This window comes from Caretta caretta, chromosome 4, assembly GCF_965140235.1.
Source record: "Caretta caretta isolate rCarCar2 chromosome 4, rCarCar1.hap1, whole genome shotgun sequence".
NCBI lineage: Eukaryota > Metazoa > Chordata > Testudines > Cheloniidae > Caretta > Caretta caretta.
The window spans coordinates 218,250-246,136 of record NC_134209.1 but is presented as its reverse complement, the minus strand read 5'-3'; the positions used below and the strand labels follow the sequence as shown (position 1 = coordinate 246,136).

At 52.2% G+C, this 27,887-nt stretch overlaps 1 protein-coding gene across 2 annotated transcripts in view; it reads right to left on the bottom strand.

The window, feature by feature from the left end:
- Nucleotides 1–6,295, bottom strand: part of LOC125629607 (butyrophilin subfamily 3 member A3-like) — a 40,483-nt gene extending 34,188 nt beyond the window's left edge. For both annotated transcript variants that reach the window (XM_075127379.1, XM_075127381.1), the window contains exon 1: nucleotides 6,074–6,295. The gene's annotated coding sequence lies outside the window, so the exon portion shown is untranslated. The remainder of the gene's footprint in view (nucleotides 1–6,073) is intronic.
- Between the last annotated feature and the right edge of the window lie 21,592 nt (nucleotides 6,296–27,887).

Below are 27,887 nucleotides of genomic sequence, written 5' to 3'. Positions count from 1 at the left end.
CTCCACCCTCTGACAAACAGAGGCCAGGGACACCATTCCTTACCCATCCTGGCTAATAGCCATTAATGGACTTAGCTTCCATGAATTTATCCAGTTCTCTTTTAAACCCTGTTATAGTCCTAACCTTCACAACCTCCTCAGGCAAGGAGATCCACAGGTTGACTGTGCGCTGAGTAAAGAAGAACTTCCTTTTATTTGTTTTAAACCCGCTGCCCATTAATTTCATTTGGTGGCCCCTAGTTCTTATATTATGGGAACAAGCAAATAACTTTTCCTTCTTCACTGTCCCCACACCACTCATGATTTTATAGACCTCTATCACATCCCCCCTTAGTCTCCTCTTTTCCCAGCTGAAAAGTCCTAGCCTCTTTAATCTCTCCTCATATGGGACCCGTTCCAAACTCCTAATCATTTTAGTTGCCCTTTTCTGAACCTTTTCTAATGCCAGTAAATCTTTTTTGAGATGAGGGGACCACATCTGTACGCAGTATTCAAGATGTGGGCATACCATGGATTTATATAAGGGCAATAAGATATTCTCCGTCTTATTCTCTATCCCTTTTCTCATGATTCCTAACATCCCGTTTGCTTTTTTGACTGCCGCTGCACACTGCATGGACTTCGTCAGAGAACTATCCACGATGACTCCAAGATCTTTCTCCTGATTAGTTGTAGCTAAATTAGCCCCCATCATATTGTATGTATAGCTGGGGTTATTTTTTCCAATGTGCATTACTTTACATTTATCCACATTAAATTTCATTTGTCATTTTGTTGCCCAGTCACTTAGTTTTGTGAGATCTTTCTGAAGTTCTTCACAGTCTGCTTTGGCCTTAACTATCTTGAGCAGTTTAGTATCGTCTGCAACTTTGCCACCTCACTGTTTACCCCTTTCTCCAGATCATTTATGAATAAGTTGAATAGGATTTGTCCTAGGACTGACCCTTGGGGAACACCACTAGTTACCCCTCTCCATTCTCAAAATTTACCATTTATTCCTACCCTTTGTTCCCTGTCTTTTAACCAGTTCTCAATCCGTGAGAGGATCTTCCCTCTTATCCCATGACTACTTAATTTACGTAAGAGCCTTTGGTGAGGGACCTTGTCAAAGGCTTTCTGGAAATCTAAGTACGCTATGTCCACTGGATCCCCCTTGTCCACATGTTTGTTGACCCCCTCAAAGAACTCTAATAGATTAGTAAGACATGATCTCCCTTTACAGAAACCATGTTGACTTTTGCCCAACAATGAATGTTCTTCTATGTGTCTGACAATTTTATTCTTTACTATTGTTTCAACTGATTTGCCCAGTACTGACGTTAGACTTAAGCCAAAGGTTAACAGGTACTAGGTCCTGTGTTCTTTCATAGACTTATTCATGAGCTGGAATGGGGGTGGGGAGGTAGTGATAGATGATGGTGACACAAAGATATTGAGGTTAGTCAGGCCATGAGAGGGCGGTGAGGAACTTAAGAACAACCCAGGGAATGGACAACAGGAGACCAAATGAAATCCAGTGTCGATAAATGCCAAGTACTGTACACAAGAGGGGAAAGTCTGAACTCCTCATCCAAATGGACTGTACCAACTCAGGGGAGGACCTGGTCATCACAGCAGCCTGCTCAATGGAGATCTCTCCTCAATGAGTAGCTGCAGGCCAAGAAAGCTAACAAAACATTGTTCTGTGGGGCGGGAGGGGCTTTTACCAGCAGCACTGCAGGAAGCCTGGGGTTCCTCCTGTATTGGGTGAGCCTGGGAAGGGGAGAGGCTGGAAGGACCCTTAGCCCTGGATTTCCAGCTTTTGCTTAATAAAGCTAATGTTAAAAAAAATTACATAATATTTACACAGGTTAAGAAAAGAGTGTCTGTACATCTAGGTATAGTGCTTTGATTAGCCATAAAGACAAAGTTTGTTTTAAAAGTCAAAAATACATGAAATACATAATCAGCAATAACCCAAATTTAGGGGGTTAAATTTAACAATATAGTTTAGATATTAGAATCCGAATACTTGGGTACATCACTCATGAAAAGCTGTACAGAGAGTTGGTTGGGAAAGCAAATATATCAATGAGTGAAAATTGTCCCTCAGTAATTGAGAGATTAGGGCAGGTTGTCCGTTGGTATTTCACTGGGAATTGAGCCAATCAGGCTCTTTCTGTGCCATCCCTGGGTAGTTGGGTACTGGCCACACTTTGCTTTGTGCGGCATCTTTATTTGTAGAGTCACATGCCAAAGAAAGTGGGTGGGGGCAGTCGGAGGCCGCATGGAACTCGTAGCTCATCACCCTGCAGCTACCAATTCTCCCTGCTCTCTCCAGCCTTCAGCAGTTGTTTGTATGGAATGTTTGCAGGCCGGGTGAGCATGAGCAGGGACCCCGTAGGGGAGCCCCATCTCCTGGGCGGGCTGGCTGAGTCATGAGACACTGCTGCTGAGGGGGGATGAGGCAGGAGTTAAAATAACTGGTGTCCCAGGCAACTCTGACACCTCCCCTAGAGGAAAACATGCAAGACTAGTTCTGATATTTATTATTAGTCTTTCTGTAGAGTGAAATACCAGTCAAAATACCCCTGCAAAATGCTCCGGATGCCTGAACAATTTATTAGAGTCACAATGGCTGGCACCCACTTGGCAGTTAAACATTATCCCACACACACAATGAATGAACTCAGCCAGCCAATAAATCAAAGCTGCAAAATTGCCGCATTAGCTGCCCAGGAACAACCCTGAACCCTCTCCCGTAGCTCTATCAAGTAAAGAAGGGCCCGTTAGGTTCTGGTGAATGGGCTGGTCCCTTGTGATGCACCCTGGAGCCAGACAGGGTCTTTCTGATTAGAAGCCAGGCCAAAGAGCTCTGGGGGGACGATGATATTGGCTGAGTTAGAGCACATATAGGGGGAGCTTGCCAGCTGCTGCACCCCTTTGTAGGGCTGCCCTGCACTGCCCTTCCCCTGCTGACAGAAGACTAGGGATTTAAAAACAAGGTAAAGGATGAAAACTTCCTGCCACCTCCCTTATGAAACCAGGAGAAACTTCTCAGTGGTTACAGAATTGCTGTCCTCCAGCTTCTCTACAGTCGGTTACATGGACCCCTAGTCCAGGAGGTGCCTCACAATTAATGAATTAAAGTGAGGCTACGAAGCAAAATCATTTTGGAAAAGAGAATCAGTTGGATATCAGTCTGGTCTCCTGCAATTTCCTGTTAATGCTTGTTTAATGGCTGCAGAATCTGTTCTTTTCTCCTGCACATAGCAAGGCTAAAATAGAAAGTGAAAGAGGAAAGCAGAACAAGGGCGTTTGCCAGAGGTCAAAAAATCATTTTTTTTCTGCTGTTTAGCAAAACTGACAACCACAACCTCCACTTTTCCCACAGCTGCTGGCCCACAGCTCCTCACAGCCTGGACAGTAGGGTCAGGGCCTCCCTCGCTTATCCAGCTCTGACTCAGGTCCAGCCCTCCTACCAATACCCCCTACTCTGAATAGCCTGGGTTAAGTGACTTGTCCAACATCCTGGCTCTTCCTGCAGCCTCCTCCTCATTCCCTGTGCAGATGTTCTATCACATTATAGGATATGCTAGGTAAATTGGTCTGTGTGTCTCACAGCACTTAGCAGAGGTGGCTGGGCAGAGCCGAGCACACAGATTTGGCTCAGTCAATCTGACAGACACTGTGGCCTTGTGGGAGAAACCTGTCCTGATCCTAACTCTACTAGAACTGAGCTTGTGCAATATCTCATTTTGTTACCTCATCTGTTAGAAGGGGGACAAGGATCCCTGGTGGTCTCCTCAGGTAGGGACATGAAACCTTGATCACTAACAATAATGCGCAGTGCAGAGAACTGTTAACACCAGTGAGTGGAAGAGGTGAGACTAGACCACATGGTCTCCTGGCTCCCAGCCCAGGACACCTCCCTCTAGTCTAGGGGCATTAATCTCATTCTGTGCAGGGGGCCAAATTCCATTTTATTACGATCTCTGGGCCACGGTGTCCATTTAGGGCTCATCACTCTCCTCCTTCCAAAGTGGCACCCTCACCAGCCTCTGTGAGAGATTACGAGCAGTAATAGAGTAAATTCCCTGTTCATTATAATCACTGTGTTACTTCTTCAGGGCCTTGTTATCGCGCTCAGCATCACTCAGAGGGGAACATGCTCACCACTGTGACCACCACTCTCTCTGTCCTTTGCTCCCCTTCCTTCCCCATCCTCCTTTTTTCCCTGCTTTCCTTTTTCTCCCCTGCCTCTTCCTGTCCTCCCTTGGCATTTCCTTCTCTTCAGCTACTCCCACTTCACCCTCAGGGTTGCCCTCCCACCCTCTACCCTAGCCCAGCTACTAAAATGGACAGCAGTGAAATAGTTAATGCTCAGGTTTAAACATAATTGTTGTGGGGGGAAAGCTGAGGTTCTGCAGAATTTAGTATTAGTGCTGGGCCTTCTCATTCTGTGGTTCAGGAAATGAGGTATAATAGCTTCATATTTTCAATTCTGGCCCTTGGTTCGGGTCGCACACACAGAAGATCTCAGCAATGGAAGTCCATTGTTGTGAGTTTGTGTGTCTCCTGTCCTTCACTGTGTCACCCATTTGCCAGAGTAAACCAATGGGGGAGCACTAGGAAACATGAGACAATATTGGCCAGCAATGCCTCCAGACACCAGAGGGAGATACACGTGCAAAGAGCTCAGGGCTCATTGGTCCTAGGCTGAGTCCCTGAGTCCCTGAGGCAGGAGGAATAAAGGGCTCTCCCTCCCTTGGGGATCAGAGGAGTCCCACTAGAGGATGACTGTTTTTCATTCAATATAGGTAAAAAAAATCAGCTCACAATCAAGGTGCCCTAGCTCAGCAATGCTTTGTTCAAATAACTCCAGGTGTCCCCAATAACTTGATCTCACCCCTGACAATCAGGCTGAGCCGACTTGTCTCTTGGAATTTAGAGAGGATTAAAAAAGTTGTTTTTAAACAAAAACTTAGTCACAGACTTAACTCTGGAGATGCTACTGCCTATGTCTCCAGCTCTCCTCCAGGGCCCACGCTGATTTATGCCAGCCGATACCCTGGCAAAGGTTTCCGATGGTGGAGGGTTTACCAGGAATCCAGGGTACGGTGGCACTTCTTGTGTTCACAGCACACACAGAGAGAAGTTAAATAACAACGTAACTTTTTTTCTTAGAATTCAGAACACACAAGAACCCAACACTAAGAAGAGAGACAAAGCAGGCTGCTCCCTAAAACAGAGAGGCCCAACTCTCCCCACCTTGCTTTAAGCTGGCTGTCTGCAAACTGGCTGCTGGTACAGTCACACGCTTATCTACAGAGCCCTCTAGCCTGCAAGTCTGACCACCCCACCCTGTAAAGCGATAGCTGGCAATTCCAACAGGCGACTCTGAGGACCTCTAACCTCCCCTATGCTCAGGCAGCCGTTGAGGGTCAGTGCAGCCCAGGGAAGTGGGTACGACCAGGGCTGCCAGGGAACGCAGTGGCTCAGCCCCTCTGCTCAGTGACCCTGGCTGATGGGGCTCCAGCAGGTGTTACAGCTGAACCCTCTCCTGGGAGAACCCTTCGGAGAACAGCAGAAGTAACATCATCAGTCCTGTGTCTGGGTAACTCCCCCCTTTCCCTGGCATAGAAAGGTCCTCCTGGCCCAACGTGCCCGAATTAACCCCTCTCTGCAGCAGCCTTGTTGAATCTGGCCCATGCCATTTCCTTTCTTTTAGTCTCTTAGAGCAGAACTTCACTAGAGTGAGCTGAGGGCAAATACACACAGTCGACAGCGAAGGAGAAGGAGAGAGTACATACTCCTCTGAGGACAGCTCACAGGAAAGTCACCAGAGCAGGAGTGCTGGAGTGTAAATCTAATGCCAGGAAATAATGCAGAAGAGCGAATAAACAGACACTCTTTCAGTCTGTGTTACAGGGTAATGGAACAGGGACCACCAAGATCTCTGAGCATCTTAGACATTTCTGCAGCAATGTTTAAAGTAGGAAAGTGAGAGCCCCAGACAGACTCCCATCCATAGGAACAGCTCCCATGAAGAATAACAGAGCCTCACCCAGAGCCATCGAGGGCTGACACTCACCTGCCTGCTGGATCCTACAGGGAAGGCCTGGCGCTGGTGGCGGAGGAAGGGCTCCCAGCTTCAGAACTGCCAGGTCTGCATTGCAAGTGAACGGCTCAGTATTTACAGTAGCATTGCACGTCTGACTCCAGTCTGTTCGGACAGTGATTGCTGGTTAACTTACAGCAATTTTATCTGAATAGGAACATTCTCCCTGCTTCTTGCAGCTTCCAACTGAAAGTGAAACCATCGCTGGTAAGTTACAGGAATTTCTTTTATGGTGCACAGAGATAAAAGACTTAAAGAAACACACACACAGTCCTAGGGAGGTGACAGGTTTAGTTGTTAAGGCATTTTCCTGCTCGCTCAGAGTCACTGTCACAACAATCAATTGTATTGCTGTTGTACACACTCGCCAAGGCCTTCTGCCCCCACGAGCACTACGCTTTTCTGACTGAAGCAGTGTGCCAGGGTGCAGAACTAATCTAGCCTCAGCATTAGTCCTTGGCCAAGACAGGAAAGGCCTCCCTGCGGTTTCAGGTCATTCACACGTTTTCTGGCGCAAAATAGAATAAACTCTCTGAGAGACAGACTCCGTTCTCCTTCCACAATGGAACAATAAACCCCAAGAGCCATATTCTGCCTGGCCTTCACACAGGTGTTCAGTGTGAGCTCAGAGGGCACAGAGAGGCTTTCCCTCCCTCCTTGCATGACCTACATAAAGTCCCTCCCCACCTTGTGCCAGCAGGACTAGGGCAGGGCAGGGCAGCCCTACGAAGGGGTGCAGCAGCTGGCAAGCTCCCCTTGCATGTGCTCTAACCCAGCCACTATCCTCATCCCCCCAGAGCTCCCTGCCCTGGCTTCTAGTCAGAAAGGCCCTGTCTGGCTCCAGGGTACCTGACATGGGACCAGCCCCTTCAGCTGAGCCTAATGGGCCTGTCTTTATTTGATAGAGTTATGGGGGAAGGGTGAGGATTGTTCCTGGGGGACTAACAGGGTGCCTTTGATTTCTGGGCTGGCTGAGTTCATTCATCATTTGTGTGAGATGATGTTTTCCTGCTGGGTGGATGTCACTTGCTGTTGTGACCCTAATGAATTGTTCAGGCATCCAGAGCATTTTGGAGGGATATTTGATTGGTATTTCACTCTAAGGAAAGGCTAGTAGAAAATAACAGAACTGGTCATGCATGTTTTCTTCTAGGGGAGGTGTCAGAGTTGCCTGGGGACACCACTTATTTTAACTCATCTCCCCCAGCAGCAGTATCCCACGACTCAGCCAGCCTGCCCAGGAGACTGGGCTCCCCAAAGAGGCTCCCTTGCTCCCCTCTCAAAAGTGGGGGGCAATGGCCCTTTGCCCCCCTCCCCAGTCTCCAACAGCTATGGCAGAAATCCATCTCAGTGGCTTCTTGGGAGGGAGAGGAGCCAAAGTGGCCAGCGAGGCCATGGCAGAGAGCCCAGGGCTGGGGCTACATGGACAGACCCCAAGAGCCCCTCCTGTTGCCACAAGCAGGGGTCACTGCACAGATCTGCCCTGATGTCCCCTCGCCTATTGTCATGGATCCATAGGATTGGTGCTACGTTTTAGCTTTGATGCACCAGACCCTCGAGAGGTCTCACTCTTCCTCCAGGGTAAGACATGCAGCTTCACGGCCTCCTGTGACTGGACCTCTGGGCCCTCATTACTCCCACTTCACACCAGGAGCCCTGTTCAGCGAATCCAGTGGAGACAGACTCCTGATGGAGACTTGGCCACGCTTCAGGTATTAAGGCACCTCACCAACCATTTGCAGTGACATTCAGACAGCATTGACTAATAAAGCAGGGTGACCACCCATCCTGAATTGGACGGGAGAGTCCCGAAATGCAGAGTTCAAGTCCCAGTCCTGGGCTGAATGACTCCAGGACAGGATTTGTCCTGGATTCCCCGTGGCACTGCTCCGTGCCTGCCCGGGCTCAGGGGCGGAACAGCCTGTTCCCAGGGGTGGCAGGGGGATGAGGTGGGACTCACCACAAGGCCCTGCCCCATCCTCCTCCCTGCCCCCCCGGCCTCCCCGAGGTCCTGTCCCCAGGCCAGGTCAGAAGCTGGAGCTGGGCTGCTGTGGGGAGCCCTGAACCCTGCACCTGCCCTGGGCAGCATACCCCGGGGCACAGGGACAAGGACCGGGGTGTGGACTTGGGATCTCATCAACCCCACTCCCCATATTAAACCAGCTTGGGTGAAACTCAGGGAGTTCACCACTAAAATTGAAAAAATAATAATATTCTGCTGCTGATAAACCTCTGCCCCACAAATGTCCCTAACACAAGTTATAATCACCAAGGTTGTAAAGTAGAGATACCCTGACACCAGGAAAATTTTAGGGAGGATACAGAGATTACCATCTACACAAAACAAAAAGTCACAAATAAGTTATAATTTGGGCATGAAAGATAAAACGTAAAAAATATGTGCAGGAAGGAGGACACATAGGTGCCAATGAGTAATTGGTTAATTTTTTTGGTTAATTTGTTTGTTACTTAGGGGTATGGGATAACGTGATAGGTTTAGTAAATTTGAAGGAGGTAACTAGTTCTAGCTATATAATGTAAATCTAAAACAATGCTCTTTGGGAATCAGCTCCGGACTGCAGTACAATAACAAGCTGCAAAACATTGTATCCCCGGCACAGCTGTGATGTGTACGGGAGCTGGGAACGCCCAGACAAGTGCATCCTGGCTGGCCATCGGGTGACATTTGTATATTGGGGCTGGTGAGCATGAGAGATTTGCTGGGCATATGTGTTCTGTGTGTGGCTAATAATTAGATGTTTAGAGCACAGCTGTGTAAGGCTCTTTCACTGGGAAAATGTCCCGCAGACCCACAGAGCCGTGAACCCAGTGAGTAAGGGCAGGTAGTTACATTGACCAGGTTTCTTCCTAATCCCCACGGAGGGTAGGGGTAGGTGATTTACACCCCAAGACGTCAGTAGGGAAAGGGCGGGGATGCCTAACTTGACTGGATCACACCTTGAGCCCTTGGCAGGGCCTAGGCCGGCTCTCGCTGGTGGGGACACTTGTCAGCGTTGTGCTGTGCTGCTGAGCTGGGTGTGGCATGGGGCTGGGTCCTGGAGCCCCTTGCTCTGCATTGCCCCCCTGCAGGAAGATCTGGAGCATCTCAGGTCAACGAGGAGATCAGCTGGGTGGAGCTGCAGCTGGACGTGAGTGAGTGCTGGGCTCTGTATGGGGGCCGCCTCATCGGACTGAGCACGACCCCTGCCACGACCAGCCTCTTGTTACAGCCCCATCCAGGCCCCACAGATACCCTGCAGCTACCTCCGATTGTCTGCGTGCTGGGGCAGCGAGCCTGTTCCTTTGTGGTCACAGTCCTTACTGGGCATTCAGTGACCTTTGGAGCTGCTTCCGTAGCCCCCCGCACTGCCCTGCGAAGCTAAGGAGGGTTGGCTGGATTAGCACTTGAGGGGTCAGGGATGCTCTCTGGCAGTCAGTGCTGGCCCCAGTGCGATGCCAGGGGAAGCTGTGCTGCAGGGAGTGGGGCGGGGGGCAGCAGGGGGCTCTCCCCTGGCAGTCATGGCTGGCCCCAATGCTGCTCCTCTCCTCCCCTCTGCAGGAAGCCAGGACCACATACCGCAGGATCCTCTCTGAGCCCAACAGGAAGCTCAACACCCAGGTCTCCCAGATTGGGAACTGCGTCGAGAAAGTACAGCCCTACTATGAGGCCCGTCGCCTGGCCAAGGAGGTGTGAATGCTCCCCTCCACCCTGCCCCATGCCTGGAGTAGCCCTCACCCTCGGGACATTTATTGCCTGACAAAATCAGACCCCTGGGTTCTGTCCTGGCCTGGGGACTGAGTGGGGGCTAGTGGGTTAGCGCAGGGGGGCTGGGAGCCAGGACTGCTGGGTTCTATCCCGCCACTGGGAGGGGAGTGGGGGCAGGAGTCCCTTGCCCTGCTCTCTCTCCGTGTGACTTTCCCTTCCCCACCGCACAGGCCCAGCAGGAGATGTAGAAGATGGCGCTGCTGTACAAGCGGGCCGTCAGCATGCACAAAGCCACTTGTGAGAAGGTCTTCGTGGTGGAGCAGGTCGTCATGGCCGACGAGAACCGGCTGGACCCCACCTGGCAGGAGACGCTCAACCACGCCACCTGCAAGGTGAGACGTGGGGGTGGGGCCGGAGGTTGTACAACCCATGTAGGGGAACCACGCCACCTGCAAGGTGAGACACGGGGAGGGGGCTGTACCAACCGCGTAGGTGGGGGGACCATGTCATCTGGAAAGTCAGACATGGGGACTCTGGGGAACGACTGCACAGTGAGTGGGAGCATCAGTGTGTCAGCTGGCTCTGCCAGCAGGCCGAGGCCAAGGTGCACGGCCCACAGCAATCCCTCAAGAGCAAGCCCTACTTTGAGCTCAAGGCCCACCTCAACCAAATTCAACTGCTGAGATCCTGGCATCTCTGGGTGGGGGTGGGGGGCAGGGAGTGCAACTGCCCCAGAGGAGATCCCGGCATCCCCGGGGGAGCCAGGGCACTCACCTGCTGAGAACCCATCGTCCTCGGGGGGAGGGACAGAGCGCTTTCCTGCCCCCACTGAGAACTCAGCATCCCTGGGAGGCGGCAGGCTGCTTACCGGCCCCTGCTGAGAGCCAGACGTGGACAGGGAAGGCTGGGCCTCTCGCCTGCTGAGAACCTGCCGTTCCCAAAGGGGCTGGGGTGCTCTTTTAATAACCTGCTGTTCTAGAGGTGGCTGGGGTGCCCTGCTAAGAATGAGCAGTGGCTGCAGAACTGTCAGGTGCAAAAGGCCACGGTCCTGGCCAAGCTCACCCCAGCCCTCCCCCACGGGGGCACCAGAACGAGATCTGCTCCGACAGTGGAGAAGCGAGTGGTGATCACCCAGCCCTCCCCCGCGGGGGCACCAGAACGAGATCTGCTCCGACAGTGGAGAAGCGAGTGGCGATCACACGCAGGACACTTCCAATCCTGGATTGCTATCGGTTGGTGAGAAATCATTTGGGAGCTGGAAAATCCACAGTGCGGACTCCTGTCATGCAAGTGTGCAGGGCCATTAACTGTCTTCTGCTGTGCAGGACGGTGACTCTCGGCAATGCGCAGGGACACAGTGGATGGATCTGCAGCACTGGGGTTCTCGAACTGCAGGGAGGTGACAGACACATCCCTGTTTTGTCCCCCGCCCATCGTGCCGCAGGTTACAGCTACAGAAAGGGCAATTTTCTTTGGTTACGTACGTGCGGGGGAATCACTGGGCTGCTTCACTGCTCTGTTGTGGACTGGTCAGGGAACGTGCATGACACTCACATCTTTAACAACACAGGATGGTTCAGGAAGCTACAAGCAGGGACTTTCTTTCCGAGCTGGCAGATTACCATTGGTAGTGTTGAAATGCCAGAAGTGATCCAGGGGGACCCAGCCTACCCCTGGTTCCCCTGGCTCATGAAGCCACCTCGACAGCGCCAAGGAGAGATTAAACTACCGGCTCAGCGGGTGCAAAGTGAGAGTTGTGTGGGACACTGGGAGTTTTTACTCACTAGGGCAGATCTCAGTGAGAAAAACATCCCATTGGTTATAGCTGCCTGTTGTGTCCTGCATGGTATCTGTGAGGCCAGGGGGGGGAGTTGCTGCAGGGGTGGAGGTGGCTTTGAACGAGGCAGCCCCAGTAATCTGTCCATTTATAACTATGGCTCTGTGTTTCCTGTAGCTTAGGGTTTATGTGGCACTTGTTGCACATTGACAGGTGACATTTGCTTTCAGTCCTGCTATGATTCTGCAACACGTGTTGAACTGACAAGATAATGTTATTCTCCAAAACTAGAAACGTACTGAGTCCCAAAAACAGAGGACAGGGCCTGGAGGGACAACACGGCAGGTGGCATGGGGGAGGGAGGGAAACAATGTGCAAAAAACAGGAGGTAATGCAATCCAAAGTTTTAACCTCAATGAGCAGTCTGGGACTTTAAAATTAGAAAGGCAGCAAATATTTCTGTCTGTTTCAGTGCACAAATGTAGTTTGTTGAGGCTCTACATACACAAGCCATGGATCCCCCAGGTCCTTGTATCTGAAGCTCTGGTTTTCCTTGCTGTCCCCCAGCGTGGAGAGGTGGGGGTTGGGATGCAGCCCGTGATGCCCCATGGGCTGTTGGGGATATAAGGATCTGCTCCCATGCAGTTCCCCAAGGACTGCTAAGGGTGGGGAGTCCAGGAATTTTGGACCTATAGGTCAACCAGTGTCAGCAGCATTTGTGTCTGCTGCCTGGGAGGACCTATTAAGTCCTGGTGCTTCTTCCTCTCCTTTTCCTGCTGGGATTCCTGGCCCTTTCCCCTGCCTGCTCTTTCTTTCTCCAGGCCGCCTGCCATGTTGTCCCTCAGGTCCTGTGTTCAAGGAGGGACGACAAGCCACCCCTGGGGTTGCAGAGCCAGAAAGGTCATGCCTGCCCTGCCAGAAGCTGCGGAGCGGCACAGGGAGTGGAAGTATAAAAGGCAGGCCCGGCAACATGGGTAGCAGGTAGAGTAGGCCAGGGGAGGCAAAGCCTCCCCTAACCCAGGCTGTGGCCTCACCCATGCTCTGCCCAGAGGCCCTGCCCTCACTCACTGGAGCTCAGGGCGTGGGCCCAACAGTGACCAGGGGCTGGGATGGCAGAGGCAGTTTGGGCCATCCCAAAGTTCAGGCCAGCAACGTGGGGTGGCCCAGGCCAGTCCGGGGTTCGGGTCAGCGGCCTGGGGTGCCTTGGGCCGGCCAGCAGCCCAGTTCTTCGGCCAGCCGGTGCTCGAGGGTTGGGCCAAGCCACGCCGGGCCACAGGCCTGAGCCCTGGCTGCAGAGCATGAGACTCAGGGTCTGGCGGGGAGAGGGGGTGGCTCAGGACTCTGGCGGGGCTGGGCCTTGGGTGGAAGGGCTGGGGCCAGCAGGCTAGCCTCCCCAAAGTGGGGGTCACCCCCCACCCACGCCCTGCAGCACACTTGGGGTAGAGCCGCTGTGGGAGACAGACGCATCGCACTTGCTGCTAGAGCCCGAAGAGGACCCCAGCCATACCGAGGACTCTCAGAGCTGCTGGCTGACCAAGACACCACAGAGCTGCAGGGGCTGCCACTGGCCACCTACCATGGGGAGAGGGAGGACAGCCAGGGAAGGGAGGTACCCATCATGAGGAAAGTAGGAAGAAGCCCAGGGGAACGAGATGACAGTCCGGTTGGGCTTTGGCCGGAGACCAGGTCAGTGCATTGCAGGTGGATCCACTCTGCCACTGTCAGGGCCCTGGGCTGGGACCTGGTGGAGTAGGATGGGCCCAGGTTCCCCTACCCCCTGTTTCCCCACTCTAGGACAGGAGGCCTGCGTTTGTCAGCCATCCACCAAACCAGGGCCCCTGACTGGTTGCTGCTCCACCCTGCCTGAGGGCCTGGAATCATAGACTTTGCTGCCCTGCCTCGACTGCCGGCAGAGCCCCCAACTGGAGGGTGCCCTGCCCTGGCTAAGGGCCTGGGTTCCTAGACTCGTTACTGCTCGGCCCAGCTCAGGCGGCCTCAGCTTGAAAGACAGCTAATTCCCCTCTGAGTGAGCGCCGCGACCAGGGCGGGACTGCGAAGAGGCTTCCCACAGAGATTGACAAGCAGAGACAGCCATGCACCCTTATATGATCCAATACCTGCTGTGTTCTCCAGCCAGGAGCGTGTCTAGTCTGTGCAGCCGGCCTGGTCAGCTGGGCAGTGTGCACAACAATGGAGAGCTGCTAGCCATGCTCGCCAAGCCAGGGATTTCAAACCCCGGTGGGATTTTTAAAGAGGAATGGGATGGCATGTGTACCCCAGGCAGGCCCTGAATGGGTCTGAGAGGCCAATCGTGTTGTCTGGATGCACCTAGAGAGAGAAAGGCAGGATTAATTGATGATGAAGGGGCTGGGTGGTGAATCTAAAGCCAGGAAGTAGAGAGCATAAGGGGCCGCTAGGGCAGAGGGTCAGCAGTCACTGTCTGGAAAGAGGGAGGTGGGGAGGAGAAAGCCAGGGAGGGCTTTCAGATGCTCAGCCCTGAAGGAAGTGTAGGTCTATCTCAAGAAGTTGCAGGGAAGCAGGCCTGGAAGAAGCTGGGTAGGAAGGAGCCCAAGGACTGCACAGAGCTTGGCTGCTGATTATAGGGTCCCTGGGCTGGAACCCAGTGTAGTGGGAGGGCCTGGGTTCTCTCACTAGCCGTTGGCAAGGTGCATGAGCCCAGAGCAGGGCCAAAGACCTTCTTGTGAGACACCAGACCACTTTATATAAGACTTGCTGTTAGCCCACAAGGGGAGCGATCGTGCCAGAGGATTGAATTATGTGAAGAGAGACCACTGCAGTGAGGGAGTGACCATCGGCAAGGGTCGCCAGACCAAAAGCCAGCTGGTTGGCCACACTTTGCCTGACCTGCTGAGGTGCATTTTAGGCAACCAGCCAGGTGCTCAATCCACTGCCAGCTCTTGGGATGGAATGTTGATTGTTTTGATTATCGCCAAGAGTAGCATCTGTAGGGCCTTAGTACCAGCCGCCGTATCACTAAGGCAAAGCTGGAAGAGAGGAGCGATCACAAGGGGTGGGCCTGACTGTGTTTTCCCAGATATGCTGGAGTAAGCGTCTGTGAAAAAGAGGAAGCCCATCTATATTTGACTTCTGGTGTGAGTGTGTTGGAGCCCATGAGACTGCCGACTCTGCAAAAATATCTGTATCACTAACTGCTTAAAACGTGCTTGCTTAATGGGTGGGTTTTGGTGGGTTTTTTTTTTCTTGATTGACCTGTTGAAGTGGTTGTACAAAAAAGGTCTGAGGAATTTGTATTTGATCATCTGGACGTCTCTTGGAATCCCCAGCTGCAGGCGGATAGCCGGCCATTGGAAGCTTGTTGTTTGACCGCTCAACACCACTCCAGACCGGGGTAACTATTGTTTGGGGATGCTCCATAACGAAGGCTGTGAGTCTGTCATGGATTCTGTGACTTTCCCTGACCTCCATGACTTCTGCAGCGGCTGGTGCTGGCTCAGGGGTTGCCCGAGCCGGGCAGCCCTTGGGCCAGCAGCAGTTTGGAAGTGTGGCAGGGGACTGGGGCAGCGGGTTGAGGGATGCGGGGCGGCTTACCTCGGGATGCGGCGCTCCCCAGCTCCCACTGGCATAGCTCTGCAGCTCCTCGGTGGCAGAGGGGCTGGAGGGGGGGGTCTCCACACCATGCTGCCTGTGCCTGCAGGCCATGCCCCCCGCAGCTCCCATTGGCTGCGGTGCCTGGCTGAGGTTCCTGTGCCCACCCCCCAGCACCAGCAGGGGTCCCGAACCTCCCCTACAGAGCACCTGTCCCCCCCACCCAAATTTTAGTCATGGCAGGTATTTTTAGTAAACGTCATGGACAGGTCATGGGCCCATGAATTTTTGTTTATGGCCTGTGACTTGTCCATGACGTTTACTAAAAATACCCATGACCAAAACGTAGCCTTAGCTATAACCTATTGTGTTTGTATGTGCCTGAGATTAAATAAAGCAGAGACTTTGAGCAAAGGCATTCTGGTGGGAGTACTAGAGGCTAATAAAGTGAAGGCTTTAAGTAAAAGCACCTGTTTTTGATTTGTTTCAGAGTAACAGCCGTGTTAGTCTGTATTCGCAAAAAGAAAAGGAGGACTTGTGGCACCGTAGAGACTAACCAATTTATCTGAGCATGAGCTTTCGTGAGCTACAGCTCACTTCATCGGATGCATACTGTGGAAAGTGTAACTGTGGAAAGTGTAAAGATCTTCTACACTTTCCACAGTGTGCATCCGATGAAGTGAGCTGTAGCTCACGAAAGCTCATGCTCAAATAAATTGGTTAGTCTCTAAGGTGCCACAAGTACTCCTTTTCTTTTTGATTTGTTTCTGTCAGCCACATAGCAGGCAGATGCGCAGCGTCTCCCTTGGTTTATTTCCTGATACTGCTGTGACGGGTTCGGTTACAGAGACCCCCTTGAGACTGTCACTGGATGCTCTGGGGTACCACTGAGAACAGCCCTCCTGCCAGAATGGGCACCCCACCACTCTTGTCTTGCTGGGCTAGACACTCCATCCTGTTCAGCTCCAGCCCAGACTCAGGGGTTGGGCCACACCCCGCTGCAGTTCCTCAGACACTGAGATTCACTCAGCCCTGGGGCTTCTCAGTTAACAGGGACGTTCCCAGCGCCCAGCGTTCAGCCTTTCTGGGAGCCTGAACCCCAAATAAATCCGTTTTACTCCATATACAGCTTATACAGGGTAAATTCATTCATATGTCCTCTAGATCACTGACAGAAAGATATGTACAGCTGTTCCCCCCCGGAACAATTACTTACACTGGGTTTATTAATAAACAAGTGATTTTATTAAGAATAAAAAGTAGTACAGAACAAGATAAGTCACAAAGCAAAATAAAACAAAACACACAAGGCTAAGCGTAATACGGTAAGAAATCAGTTACAAATGTTAACTTCTCACCCTAGATGTTACTTCAGGTCAAATCCTTCTCAGGTCAGTTGCCTTTTCTGACCTGTGTCCAGCCTGTTCTCTCCCAGCCCTGTGGTTACAGTTCTTTTGTTTCCAGGTACTTTCAGGGATCTCCTTGAGGTGGGAAGGCTGTCTCTTAAGCCAGCTGAAGACTCTCATTGTTTACTTCCCCCACCTTATATAGAATTTCCCTAAGGCGGGAAACCTTTGTTTGGAATCCCACCCCCCTCTGGAAAAGTACCAGCTTCAAGATGGATTCCAGTGTCAGGTGACATGGTCACATGTCTCTGTAAGACCCCAGTCTCCATTCTTCCTGGGTTGGCCCCATGTACACAGTAAGGCTTGCAGGTAAACAAAGCCATTTACAACTCATTGTTTCTGAAGCACCATTAATGGCCTCCACTTAATATGTCTACATCAGTAACACAAGTTTCTATCTTATTCTCCTAACTCCAGACGAAGAAATAATACATGCAAATAAACAGGATGAACACACTCAGTAGATTACAAGCTTTCTAATGATATGTTACATGGGGCATTTAGCATAAAGCATATTCCAGGCATGTTATATTCCTGTTCATAAGCATATTTTCATAAAGCATATGAGTGCAACATCACAACGGCCTCACAGAGAGTAAAGTTACCATGAGCTTTGGGTTTAGGGAACCCCGGGGAGCAGACCAGGCTCCCTGCAGTGCAGGAATCACTTCATGTGGCGGGGGGACAGGGGGTGCTGCATGGACAGTGGAGTTTACAACATGGCCACTGCGGTCACTGTTGCAGGGAATGGGGTATTGCGGGACAGCTGCTGGAGGATGGTTAGGGTAGATGTAGGCCAATGCCATCTGGAGAGGTGGTTTTACTGCATCACCGTAAGGGAGCAATTACATTGGCCAAAGAGAAATTTGAGTGCAGAGCTGGGCACAGCGAGGTGAATGCAAGGCAATGTATGCCAGCCGAACTGTGGTGTTGACAGGCCTAAGGGGCTTGGTTGCTTGAGGCACAGCTAGCCATGCCATGGTGTAGGGGCCACTAACAGCTGTTCTGCCCACATTACCCTTGGGGAGGAGAGGCCTGGCCCGTCCCTCCTCTCCTCTCTGCTCCCTCAGGACCGGCAGGAAACCCCAGCCAGACCCAATGGGAGACGAGGGCAATAGAGCAATGACTGCAGCACTAGGAGAGCCTGGCAAAGAGCAGCCACCAGGGGCTGTCGCCAAGGGACCCCCCGAGGGATGTCCCTGTATGGTGATGTTGGGGACACTGGGCATGGCCACTAGGTAACTCAAGGGGATGGAAGACCACGAGTGTCGATGAAGCCTCCTCGCACTAGGCCCAAGTGTGGAAAAAGCTAATGTGCTCAATGCTTTTTTTGCCTCTGTCTTCACTAACAAGGTCAGCTCCCAGACTGCTGCGCTGGGCATCACAACATGGGGAATAGATGGCCAGCCCTCTGTGGAGAAAGAGGTGGTTAGGGACTATTTAGAAAAGCTGGACGTGCACAAGTCCATGGGGCCGGATGCATCGCATCCGAGACTGCTAAAGGAGTTGGCGGATGTGATTGCAGAGCCATTGGCCATTATCTTTGAAAACTCGTGGCGAACGGGGGAAGTCCCGGATGACTGGAAAAAGGCTAATATAGTGCCAATCTTTAAAAAAGGGAAGAAGGAGGATCCTGGGAACTACAGGCCAGTCAGCCTCACCTCAGTCCCCGGAAAAATCATGGAGCAGGTCCTCAAAGAATCAATCCTGAAGCACTTACATGAGAGGAAAGTGATCAGGAACAGTCAGCATGGATTTACCAAGGGAAGGTCATGCCTGACTAATCTAATCGCCTTCTATGATGAGATTACTGGTTCTGTGGATGAAGGGAAAGCAGTGGATGTATTGTTTCTTGACTTTAGCAAAGCTTTGACACGGTCTCCCACAGTATTCTTGTCAGCAAGTTAAAGAAGTACGGGCTGGATGAATGCACTATAAGGTGGGTAGAAAGTTGGCTAGATTGTCGGGCTCAACGGGTAGTGATCAATGGCTCCATGTCTAGTTGGCAGCTGGTGTCAAGTGGAGTGCCCCAGGGGTCGGTCCTGGGGCCGGTTTTGTTCAATATCTTCATAAATGATCTGGAGGATGGTGTGGATTGCACTCTCAGCAAATTTGCGGATGATACTAAACTGGGAGGAGTGGTAGATACCCTGGAGGGCAGGGATAGGATACAGAGGGACCTAGACAAATTGGAGGATTGGGCCAAAAGAAATCTGATGAGGTTCAATAAGGATAAGTGCAGGGTCCTGCACTTAGGACGGAAGAATCCAATGCACAGCTACAGACTAGGGACCGAATGGCTAGGCAGCAGTTGTGCAGAAAAGGACCTAGGGGTTACAGTGGACGAGAAGCTGGATATGAGTCAGCAGTGTGCCCTTGTTGCCAAGAAGGCCAATGGCATTTTGGGATGTATAAGTAGGGGCATAGCGAGCAGATCGAGGGACGTGATCGTTCCCCTCTATTTGACATTGGTGAGGCCTCATCTGAAGTAATGTGTCCAGTTTTGGGCCCCACACTACAAGAAGGATGTGGAGAAATTGGAGAGAGTCCAGCGAAGGGCAACAAAAATGATTAAGGGTCTGGAACACATGACTTATGAGGAGAGGCTGAGGGAACTGGGATTGTTTAGTCTGCAGAAGAGAAGAATGAGGGGGGATTTGATAGCTGCTTTCAACTACCAGAGAGGTGGTTCCAGAGAGGATGGTTCTAGACTATTCTCAGTGGTAGAAGAGGAAAGGACAAGGAGTAATGGTCTCAAGTTGCAGTGGGGGAGGTTTAGGTTGGATATTAGGAAAAACTTCTTCACTAGGAGGGTGGTGAAACACTGGAATGCGTTACCTAGGGAGGTGGTGGAATCTCCTTCCTTAGAAGTTTTTAAGGTCAGGCTTGACAAAGCCCTGGCTGGGATGATTTAATTGGGGATTGGTCCTGCTTTGAGCAGGGGCTTGGACTAGATGACCTCCTGAGGTCCCTTCCAACCCTGATATTCTATGATTCTATGATACACCAACATTCCACACAAAGATGGACTACAAGCCGTCAAGAACACTATCCCCGATAATGTCACTGCTAACCTGGTGGCTGAACTTTGTGACTTTGTCCTCACCCATAACTATTTCACATTTGGGGACAATGTATACCTTCAGATCAGCGGCACTGCTATGGGTACCCGCATGGCCCCACAGTATGCCAACATTTTTATGGCTGACGTAGAACATCGCTTCCTCAGCTCTCGTCCCCTAAAGCCCTGACTCTACTTGCGCTATATTGATGACATCTTCATCACCTGGACCCATGGAAAAGAAGCCCTTGAGGAATTCCACCATGATTTCAACAATTTCCATCCCACCATCAACTCAGCCTCGTCCAGTCCACACAAGAGATCCACTTCCTGGACACTACAGTGCTAATAAACAATGGTCACATAAACACCACACTATACCGGAAACCTACTGACCGCTATTCCTACCTACATGCCTCCAGCTTTCACCCTGACCACACCACACGATCCATCGTCTACAGCCAAGCTCTGCGATACAACCGCATTTTCTCCAACCCCTCAGACACAGACAAACACCTACAAGATCTCTGTCAAGCTTTCTTACAACTACAATACCCACCTGCGGAAGTGAAGAAACAGATTGATAGAGCCAGAAGAGTTCCCAGAAGTCACCTACTACAGGACAGGCCTAACAAAGAAAATAACAAAAAGCCACTACCCGTCACCTTCAGCCCCCAACTAAAACCCCTCCAACGCATTATTAAGGATCTACAACCTATCCTGAAGGATGACCCAACACTCTCACAAATCTTGGGAGACAGGCCAGTCCTTGCCTACAGACAGCCCCGCAACCTGAAGCAAATACTCACCAACAACCACATACCACACAACAGAACCATTAACCCAGGAACCTATCCTTGCAACAAAGCCCGTTGCCAACTGTGCCCACATATCTATTCAGGGGACACCATCACAGGGCCTAATAACATCAGCCACACTATCAGAGGCTCGTTCACCTGCACATCCACCAATGTGATATAAGCCATCATGTGCCAGCAATGCCCCTCTGCCATGTACATTGGTCAAACTGGACAGTCTCTACGTAAAAGAATAAATGGACACAAATCAGATGTCAAGAATTATAACATTCATAAACCAGTCGGAGAACACTTCAATCTCTCTGGTCTCGCAATCACAGACATGAAGGTCGCTATCTTAGAACAAAAAAACTTCAAATCCAGACTCCAGCGAGAAACTGCTGAATTGGAATTCATTTGCAAATTGGATACTATTAATTTAGGCTTAAATAGAGACTGGGAGTGGCTAAGTCATTATGCAAGGTAGCCTATTTCCCCTTGTTTTTTCCTACCCCCCCCCCAGACCTTCTGGTTAAACTTGGATTTAAACTTGGAGAGTGGTCAGTTTGGATGAGCTATTGCCAGCAGGAGAGTGAGTTTGTGTGTGTATGGGTGTGGGGGGGTGAGAAAACCTGGATTTGTGCTGGAAATGGCCCACCTTGATTATCATGCACATTGTAGGGAGAGTGGTCACTTTGGATAAGCTATTACCAGCAGGAGAGTGAGTTTGTGTGTGTGGTTTTTGGAGGGGGGTGAGGGGGTGAGAGAACCTGGATTTGTGCAGGAAATGGCCCACCTTGATTATCATACACATTGTGAAGAGAGTGGTCACTTTGGATGGGCTATTACCAGCAGAAGAGTGAGTTTGTGTGGGGGGTGGTGGAGGGTGAGAAAACCTGGATTTGTGCTGGAAATGGCCCAACTTGATGATCACTTTAGATAAGCTATTACCAGCAGGACAGTGGGGTGGGAGGAGGTATTGTTTCATGGTCTCTGTGTGTATGTAATGTCTTCTGCAGTTTCCACGGTATGCATCCAATGAAGTGAGCTGTAGCTCACGAAAGCTCATGCTCAAATAAATTGGTTAGTCTCTAAGGTGACACAAGTACTCCTTTTCTTTTTGCAAAGACAGACTAACACCGCTGTTACTCTGAAACATCTCACATGAATAAATCTCTCTGTCCCGCTCACTGTCCCATTCCTTCTCCTTTTGCTTTGTTGTTGGTCCAGGAGTAGATTTTTTTTCCCTGCTCAAGAGCATGATTGGTTGTCGGTTGCCCCATCCTCTTCTGGGAGCATGTGCAGAGAACTAAAAAAGCTTTCAAAGACTGGGCTCTTTCCCTTTTGATTTTCCTTCGACTCTCTGTCGGCCTGTGTCCTTGCTGCCCTTTCGCTGCTGCTTCCAGGTGGTTGGTTTGAGGTCCATGGGGTCTGTGGTGTCCTGGTTTGGGTGGGTTATTGGAGGAGGGGGAGGACTAGTCTATGGCAACAGCCTGCGATTTGCCTTGCCTGCCCGGCTTGTGCTTTTGCCTTCGCTTTTGGTTTTTGATTTTTTCCTTCCACTATCATCAGTTCATCCCTTCACCACATAACTCTCCGGAGCCTAGTTTGGAGCCGGAGGGAGGAGGAGAGAGACAAGAGAGAGATTTCAGCATCTCCAGGTAGGGACCACGGCTCCAGGAGGCCCCAACCAACACTGTGGGGTTTTTAATTCATAGATATTAAGGTCAGAAGGGACCATTATGATAATCTAGTCTGACCTCCTGCACAACGCAAGCCACAGAATCTCACCCACCCACTCCTGCGCAAAACCTCTCACCTATGTCTGAGCCACTGAAGTCCTCAAATCAGGGTTTGAAGACCTCAAGGAGCAGAGAATCCTCCAGCAAGTGACCCGTGACCCATGCTACAGAGGAAGGTGAAAAATGTCCAGGGCCTCTTCCAATCTGCCCTGCAGGAAAATTCCTTCCCGACCCCAATTATGGCGACAGCTAAACCCTGAGCATTTGGGCAAGATTCACCAGCCAGATACCCAGGAAAGAATTCTCTGGAGTAACTCAGATCCCACCCCATCTAACATCCCATCACAGGCCATTGGGCCTATTAACCATGAATATTTAAAGATCAATTAAGTGCCAAAATCATGTTATCCCATCATCCCATCTCCTCCATAAACTTATCGAGTTTAATCTTAAAGCCAGATAGGTCTTTTGCTCCCACTGCTTCCCTTGGAAGGCTATTCCAAAACTTCACTCCTCTGATGGTTAGAAACCTTCATCTAATTTCAAGTCTAAACTTCCCAGTGACCAGTTTATATCCATTTGTTCTTGTGTCCACATTGGTACTGAGCTTAAATTTTAATTCTTCTCCCTCTCCGGTATTTATCCCTCCGATATATTTATAGAGAGCAATCCTATCTCCCCTCAACCTTCTTTTAGTTAGGCTAAACAATCAGGGCTCAGCTTCTCCCCCAGCACAAAGCCCCCACAAGCCTCGACATGTACACATAATCCCAACACACAACCGAATACCAACACCTTCTCCCCCACAACATTCACAGCTGTTGGTGGGTCTTGGGGAAACCCTGGTGCACCAGCGGGGGTTGTGTCTGACGGGGTGGGTGGGGTGGCAGGGGGCGGGGAGGGGGCCCAGCTGGGAGGTGGAGGGGTCTGTGTGGTGGGAGCTGTGGGAGGGTAGGGGATGGATTGGAGGAGGAGAGGGGGGTTGTGGACAGGGGGCGATTGGGTTGTCGGGATGGGGACTGGGTCGGGGAGGGATGTGGGGGAGGGAGAGGCTATAGGGGACTTGGATCGGGGACTTGGGTCAATGGCATGGCTGTGGCTGTTGGGTTGGGTTGGGAGGGGCAGCACCATGGCCGCCCCCAGGGGGACACAGCATGGCTGTGGGGGGCTGTAGGGAGGGGAGGGGTCTGTGGGGTGGGGCGGTTGCAGCCTGGCTTGGGGCGATGAGGACAGTCGGGGGGGGGGACTGTGGAGGGGCTCGGCCACACTGGGGCCTGGGGGCTGGTGGGGAGGGGCAGTGGGGTGGCAGCCGGCCATGGCTGTGGGTCGCTCTTGGGGCATCTCAGGTGGGGGGCCCCAGCGGGGGACGGGGGGTCTGGCAGTGCCCCCGGGGAGAGAAGGGGAGACCTGCCCCCCAGGGAGCTGCTCCCGGTGCAGCCTGTGCGGGGCAGGGGGGCCCAGGCTGCTCCTAGCGGGGGGCTGCGAGTCCCTGCCCTGGGCAGAGGGAAGCTGCGGCAGCTCCCCGGGTTTGGGGGGCAGCAACACGTGGGGAGCAGGGGGGGGAGCAGAAGGGGGGCCGGGGGCTCTGAGCCGCTCCGCCCGGCCCCGAGCTCTGGAGAGCCCCCGGCCCCGCCCCTGCTATCCCCCCGCCCCACAGCCTCTGCTCCCGGCGCCGCCGGCCCATGCTCCAGGCAGTGCGGGCAGGGGGCAGGGGGCAGGGGAGGGCTGGGGTAGAGGGCAGGGGAGTTCGGGGGTGGTCAGGGGCTGGGGGGCAGATGGGGTAGGGGCGGTGAGAGGCGGGGAACAGGGGCTTGAATGCGGGCAGGAGGTCCCGGGGCGGTCAGGGAGAAGGGGTGGTTGGATGAGGCAGAGGTCCTGGGGGGCAGGCGGGGGGGGGGGTTGGATGGGGCGGTGGGGGGCTGTTAGGGGTGGGGGCAGTCAGGGGACAGAGAGCAAGGGGGGGTGGATGGGGCAAGGGTCCTGGGGGGGCCCCTTAGGGAACAGAGGGGTTGGATGGGGCCGGAGGCCCGGGGCAGCCGTCAGGAGGCAAGAAGCGGGGGTTGGATGGGGGCGGGGGCCGGGCCATGCCTTGCTGTTTGAGGAGGCCCAGCCTCCCCTAACTGTCCCTCCGTACAATTTCTGAAACCCGATCCGGCATCAGGCCAAAGTTTGCCTGCCCCTGACTTAGGGCCTGATTTATGCAAAGACCCATTGGGAGTGTGTCAACATTGCCCCATTTCTGAAACTGGAAACAACCCCCTGCACAGGGCTGGGAAAACAGAGCAGAGCACTGGAGCCTGAACCCCCTCGTCAGAGACTGCGATGAAATCCTCTCAGGCATTGGCATCCAGACAGCAGGAGTATCTGGCTGTGTCGACTCTCTCCTCCGGCCCTGAGCGACCAGCACCCCGAGCCAATGCCTGAGATGACGCGGCGTCCAGGATTTCCCGGTTTATGGATCTTGGGTAGCAGATAGAAGACCCCTGGTCGGGGTTCCAGGGGCGGGTCTGTGCAGATTTGTTCTTGTGCTTTTTCAGGGAGTTTCTTGAGCAGATGGTGCAGTTTCTCTTGGTGACCCTGAGTGGGATCAGAGGGGAATGGGCTGGAGAATGTGGAGTTGGAGACCTGCCGAGCAGCCTCTTGTTCATATTCCAACCTATTCATGAAGACGACAGCACCTCCTTTGTCAGCCTTTTTGATTCGGATGTCAGAGTTGTTCCTGAGGCCGTGGACGGTGTTGTGTTCTGCACGGCTGAGGTTATGGGCCAAGTGATGCTGCTTTTCGACCACTTCAGCCCGTGCTTGTTGGCTGAAGCACTTGAGTTGAAGTCCAGTCTGCTGTTTCGACCTTCAGGCAGAATCCTTCTTTTTGTCGTGTTGGTAGGAAGGTCTCTGTGGATTAGTGTGTTGTTCAGAGGTGTGTTGGAAATATTCCTTCTGTCGGAGACGTGGAAAGTCGCATTCCAGGTCACCGCAGAACTGTATCATGTTGGTGCGGGTGGAGGGGCAGAAGGAGAGGCCACACAAGACACCCACTTCCTGGACACTACAGTGTTAATAAGCGATGGTCACATAAACACCACCCTATCCTGGACCGCTATATTTACCTATATGCCTCCAGCTTTCATCCAGAACACATCACACGATCCGTTGTCTACAGCCAAGCTCTAAGATACAACCACATTTGCTCCAATCCCTCAGACAGTGACAAACATCTCCAGGATCTCTTCAAGCATTCTTCAAACTACAATCCCCACCTGCTGAAGGGAAGAATACCCAGAAGTCACCTACTCCAGGACAGGCCCAACAAAGAAAGGAACAGAACGCCCCCAGCCATCAACTTCAGCCCCCAACTAAAAGATCTCCAGGGCAGGATCAAAGATCTACAATCTATTCTGAAGGATGATCCCTCAATCTCACAGATCTTGGGAGACAGGCCAGTCCTCGCTTACAGACAGCCCCCCAACCTGAAGCAAATACTCACCAGCAACCACACAACAAAAACACTAACCCAGGAACCGATCCTTGCAACAAACCCATTGCCAACTCTGTCCACATATCTAGTCTAGGGACACCATCCTCGGACCTAATCACATCAGCCACACCATCAAATGTGCCCAAATACATTTGTTAGTCTCTAAGGTGCCAGAACTACTCCTCATTTTGTTTTTGTTTTTTGCTGATACAGACTAACACGGCTCCCACTCTGAGCTAAATGAGTGCATCTCTCCCCAAAATAGATCTAGAAGCACAAAGAACACCCTGGAGACCAGGCCTTTAAACGTTAGGAAACATCAGAGTTAAGGTGACGTGTACATACTTCGCGCAGTGCTGTTGTGCATGTGTGTTATGATACAGACTCACAAGTGTGGCCTTGGGGTCAATTCCCTGCCCCCCACAGCATCAATTTCCTCCAGACTCCCAAGGGAAGTGGTGCTTCCTCCATCCCTTGATGAGATGCCTTTCTGGAGTCTGCTTTGGTCCAAAACTCGCTACTGCGCCATGCAGGAGGCCTGTGATGTGTAGGGGGCCAGATGAGATGATCTAAGAGTCTCTTCTGGCCTTCAAGTCTCCAAACCTCTGCAAAACCACGTGTGGCACATGGAGCATCCTCTGATGGTTCCACGTGTGGCGTGCTTGAACCCTTGCACGACCACTGAGTGTGTGGGGGTGACCCAGGGGGAGCAGCTCAAACACGCACAGGAGCCGGCTCGGGGCAGGACATGAGCCCTGCAGGGCAGGGGTGGGGGTGGCAGTGACATCACAAGGGCCTTTTGCAGCACTCAGCTGATTGGTGAAAGGCGGTTGGGAGGCGGTGACCTCACAGAGAGTCCACGACAACGGCCAGGGAGGACAGGCTGCAGGGCAGGGGGATCTCAGAGACCCCCGGGGCTTTGCTGCAGGGAGTCTCCTTCTTGAGGTGTCTCCTTGAGGACTGAGAGAGAATTCAGGGACTCGTATGTGAGTGCGAGGTGGAGCCTCTCTGGAGTTTTCTCCTTTCCCACTGCTCATTGAGCGAGAAGACAGACGTCCCTGTGGAGAAGGGAAGAGCCCCAGAGAGGTTTGGTACCGAGGCAGCCTGATCCGCCCGGTGCTGGCCAAATTCTCGGCACGGAAAACAGGAGGTTAAGGTTGGACAATTTTCCCCCAGCTAGGCCTTTGTCCCTTCGAGTCCTTGGGGTTTGTCTTTTTTGGTTTCCCTTTTCCTGCTTCCCTGCCTCCACTGGGGAGGAGGGGGCTGCTCTGTAGCCCTCATGATGGGAGGCCTCCCAAAGAGATGGGACAGGAAGCGTGCTCTGAGAGTGATCCTCACCGGTGACCTGAGCCATCCCTGGGCCATCTGGGGAACCCTCAGCCACCGCCAGAGTTTCCACGCTGATTGGCTGAGCAGGGGGTCTCGTGGCAGGGAGGAGATTCAGGACTTTGTTGTTCTCCTTTAAGGCCCAGCAAATAAGCCAGAACCAATCATCTGCTTGGTGAATTGTTCTCCTTCTCGCTGCTGATTGTCTCTGAGCCGTTCCTGGTTCTCACTGGTGTTCTCGTGCTTCTAAAACACTTGCTGAAGAATCAGTGTGAATGGTTGTTGGTCTGTAGCTCATTGCAGGTCCCTTTATTCTGATCATTCAGTTTGTGAAACTCCAGACTCATGGTTCGTTTGAAAGTCAGGACATCCGGTTCCTGTTCCCAAATCTATCCCGACAGGTTGTGTGATGGAAGACAAGGCCCTTCGCCTTTCTCAGCCTTTGTTTCTCCTTCTGTCAGTTGGGGAGAACAATCCTCTCACACCTGCCTCCCGGTGGGGGGCGGCTGGGGAGCTGTGGGGACCTGTTTGAGAGCGTCACTCGGAGCAGTGTATCATAGGAGGTGTCCTGTCGGGTTGAGTCATTCCAGAGGATGATGTCAGGCAGCAGAACCCCATTTTCCCAACCTGGCATGACACAGCGTTGCATGTGAACCGAACCAAGGGCGCACACAGGTCCAGAAGCCGGCGATTTCTCCTTTGGCCGCTAGATGGCGCTGCAGGCTCCCACATCCCCCTTCTCCTGGTCAGCGCAATGGGGGTTAGTCCCCCCAAAAAGAACGCCCGTCTCGCTTTGAACGTCCCTTGACGTGCACCCTGTGGACTGTCGGGATACGTGTCCAAAAGTTGCAGGGCTTGTTTCATGGTCTCCACAACGACAATCTTTCTTCCTTTTTAGACGTGACGACCTTTTTGGTCAAGAACCTTGAT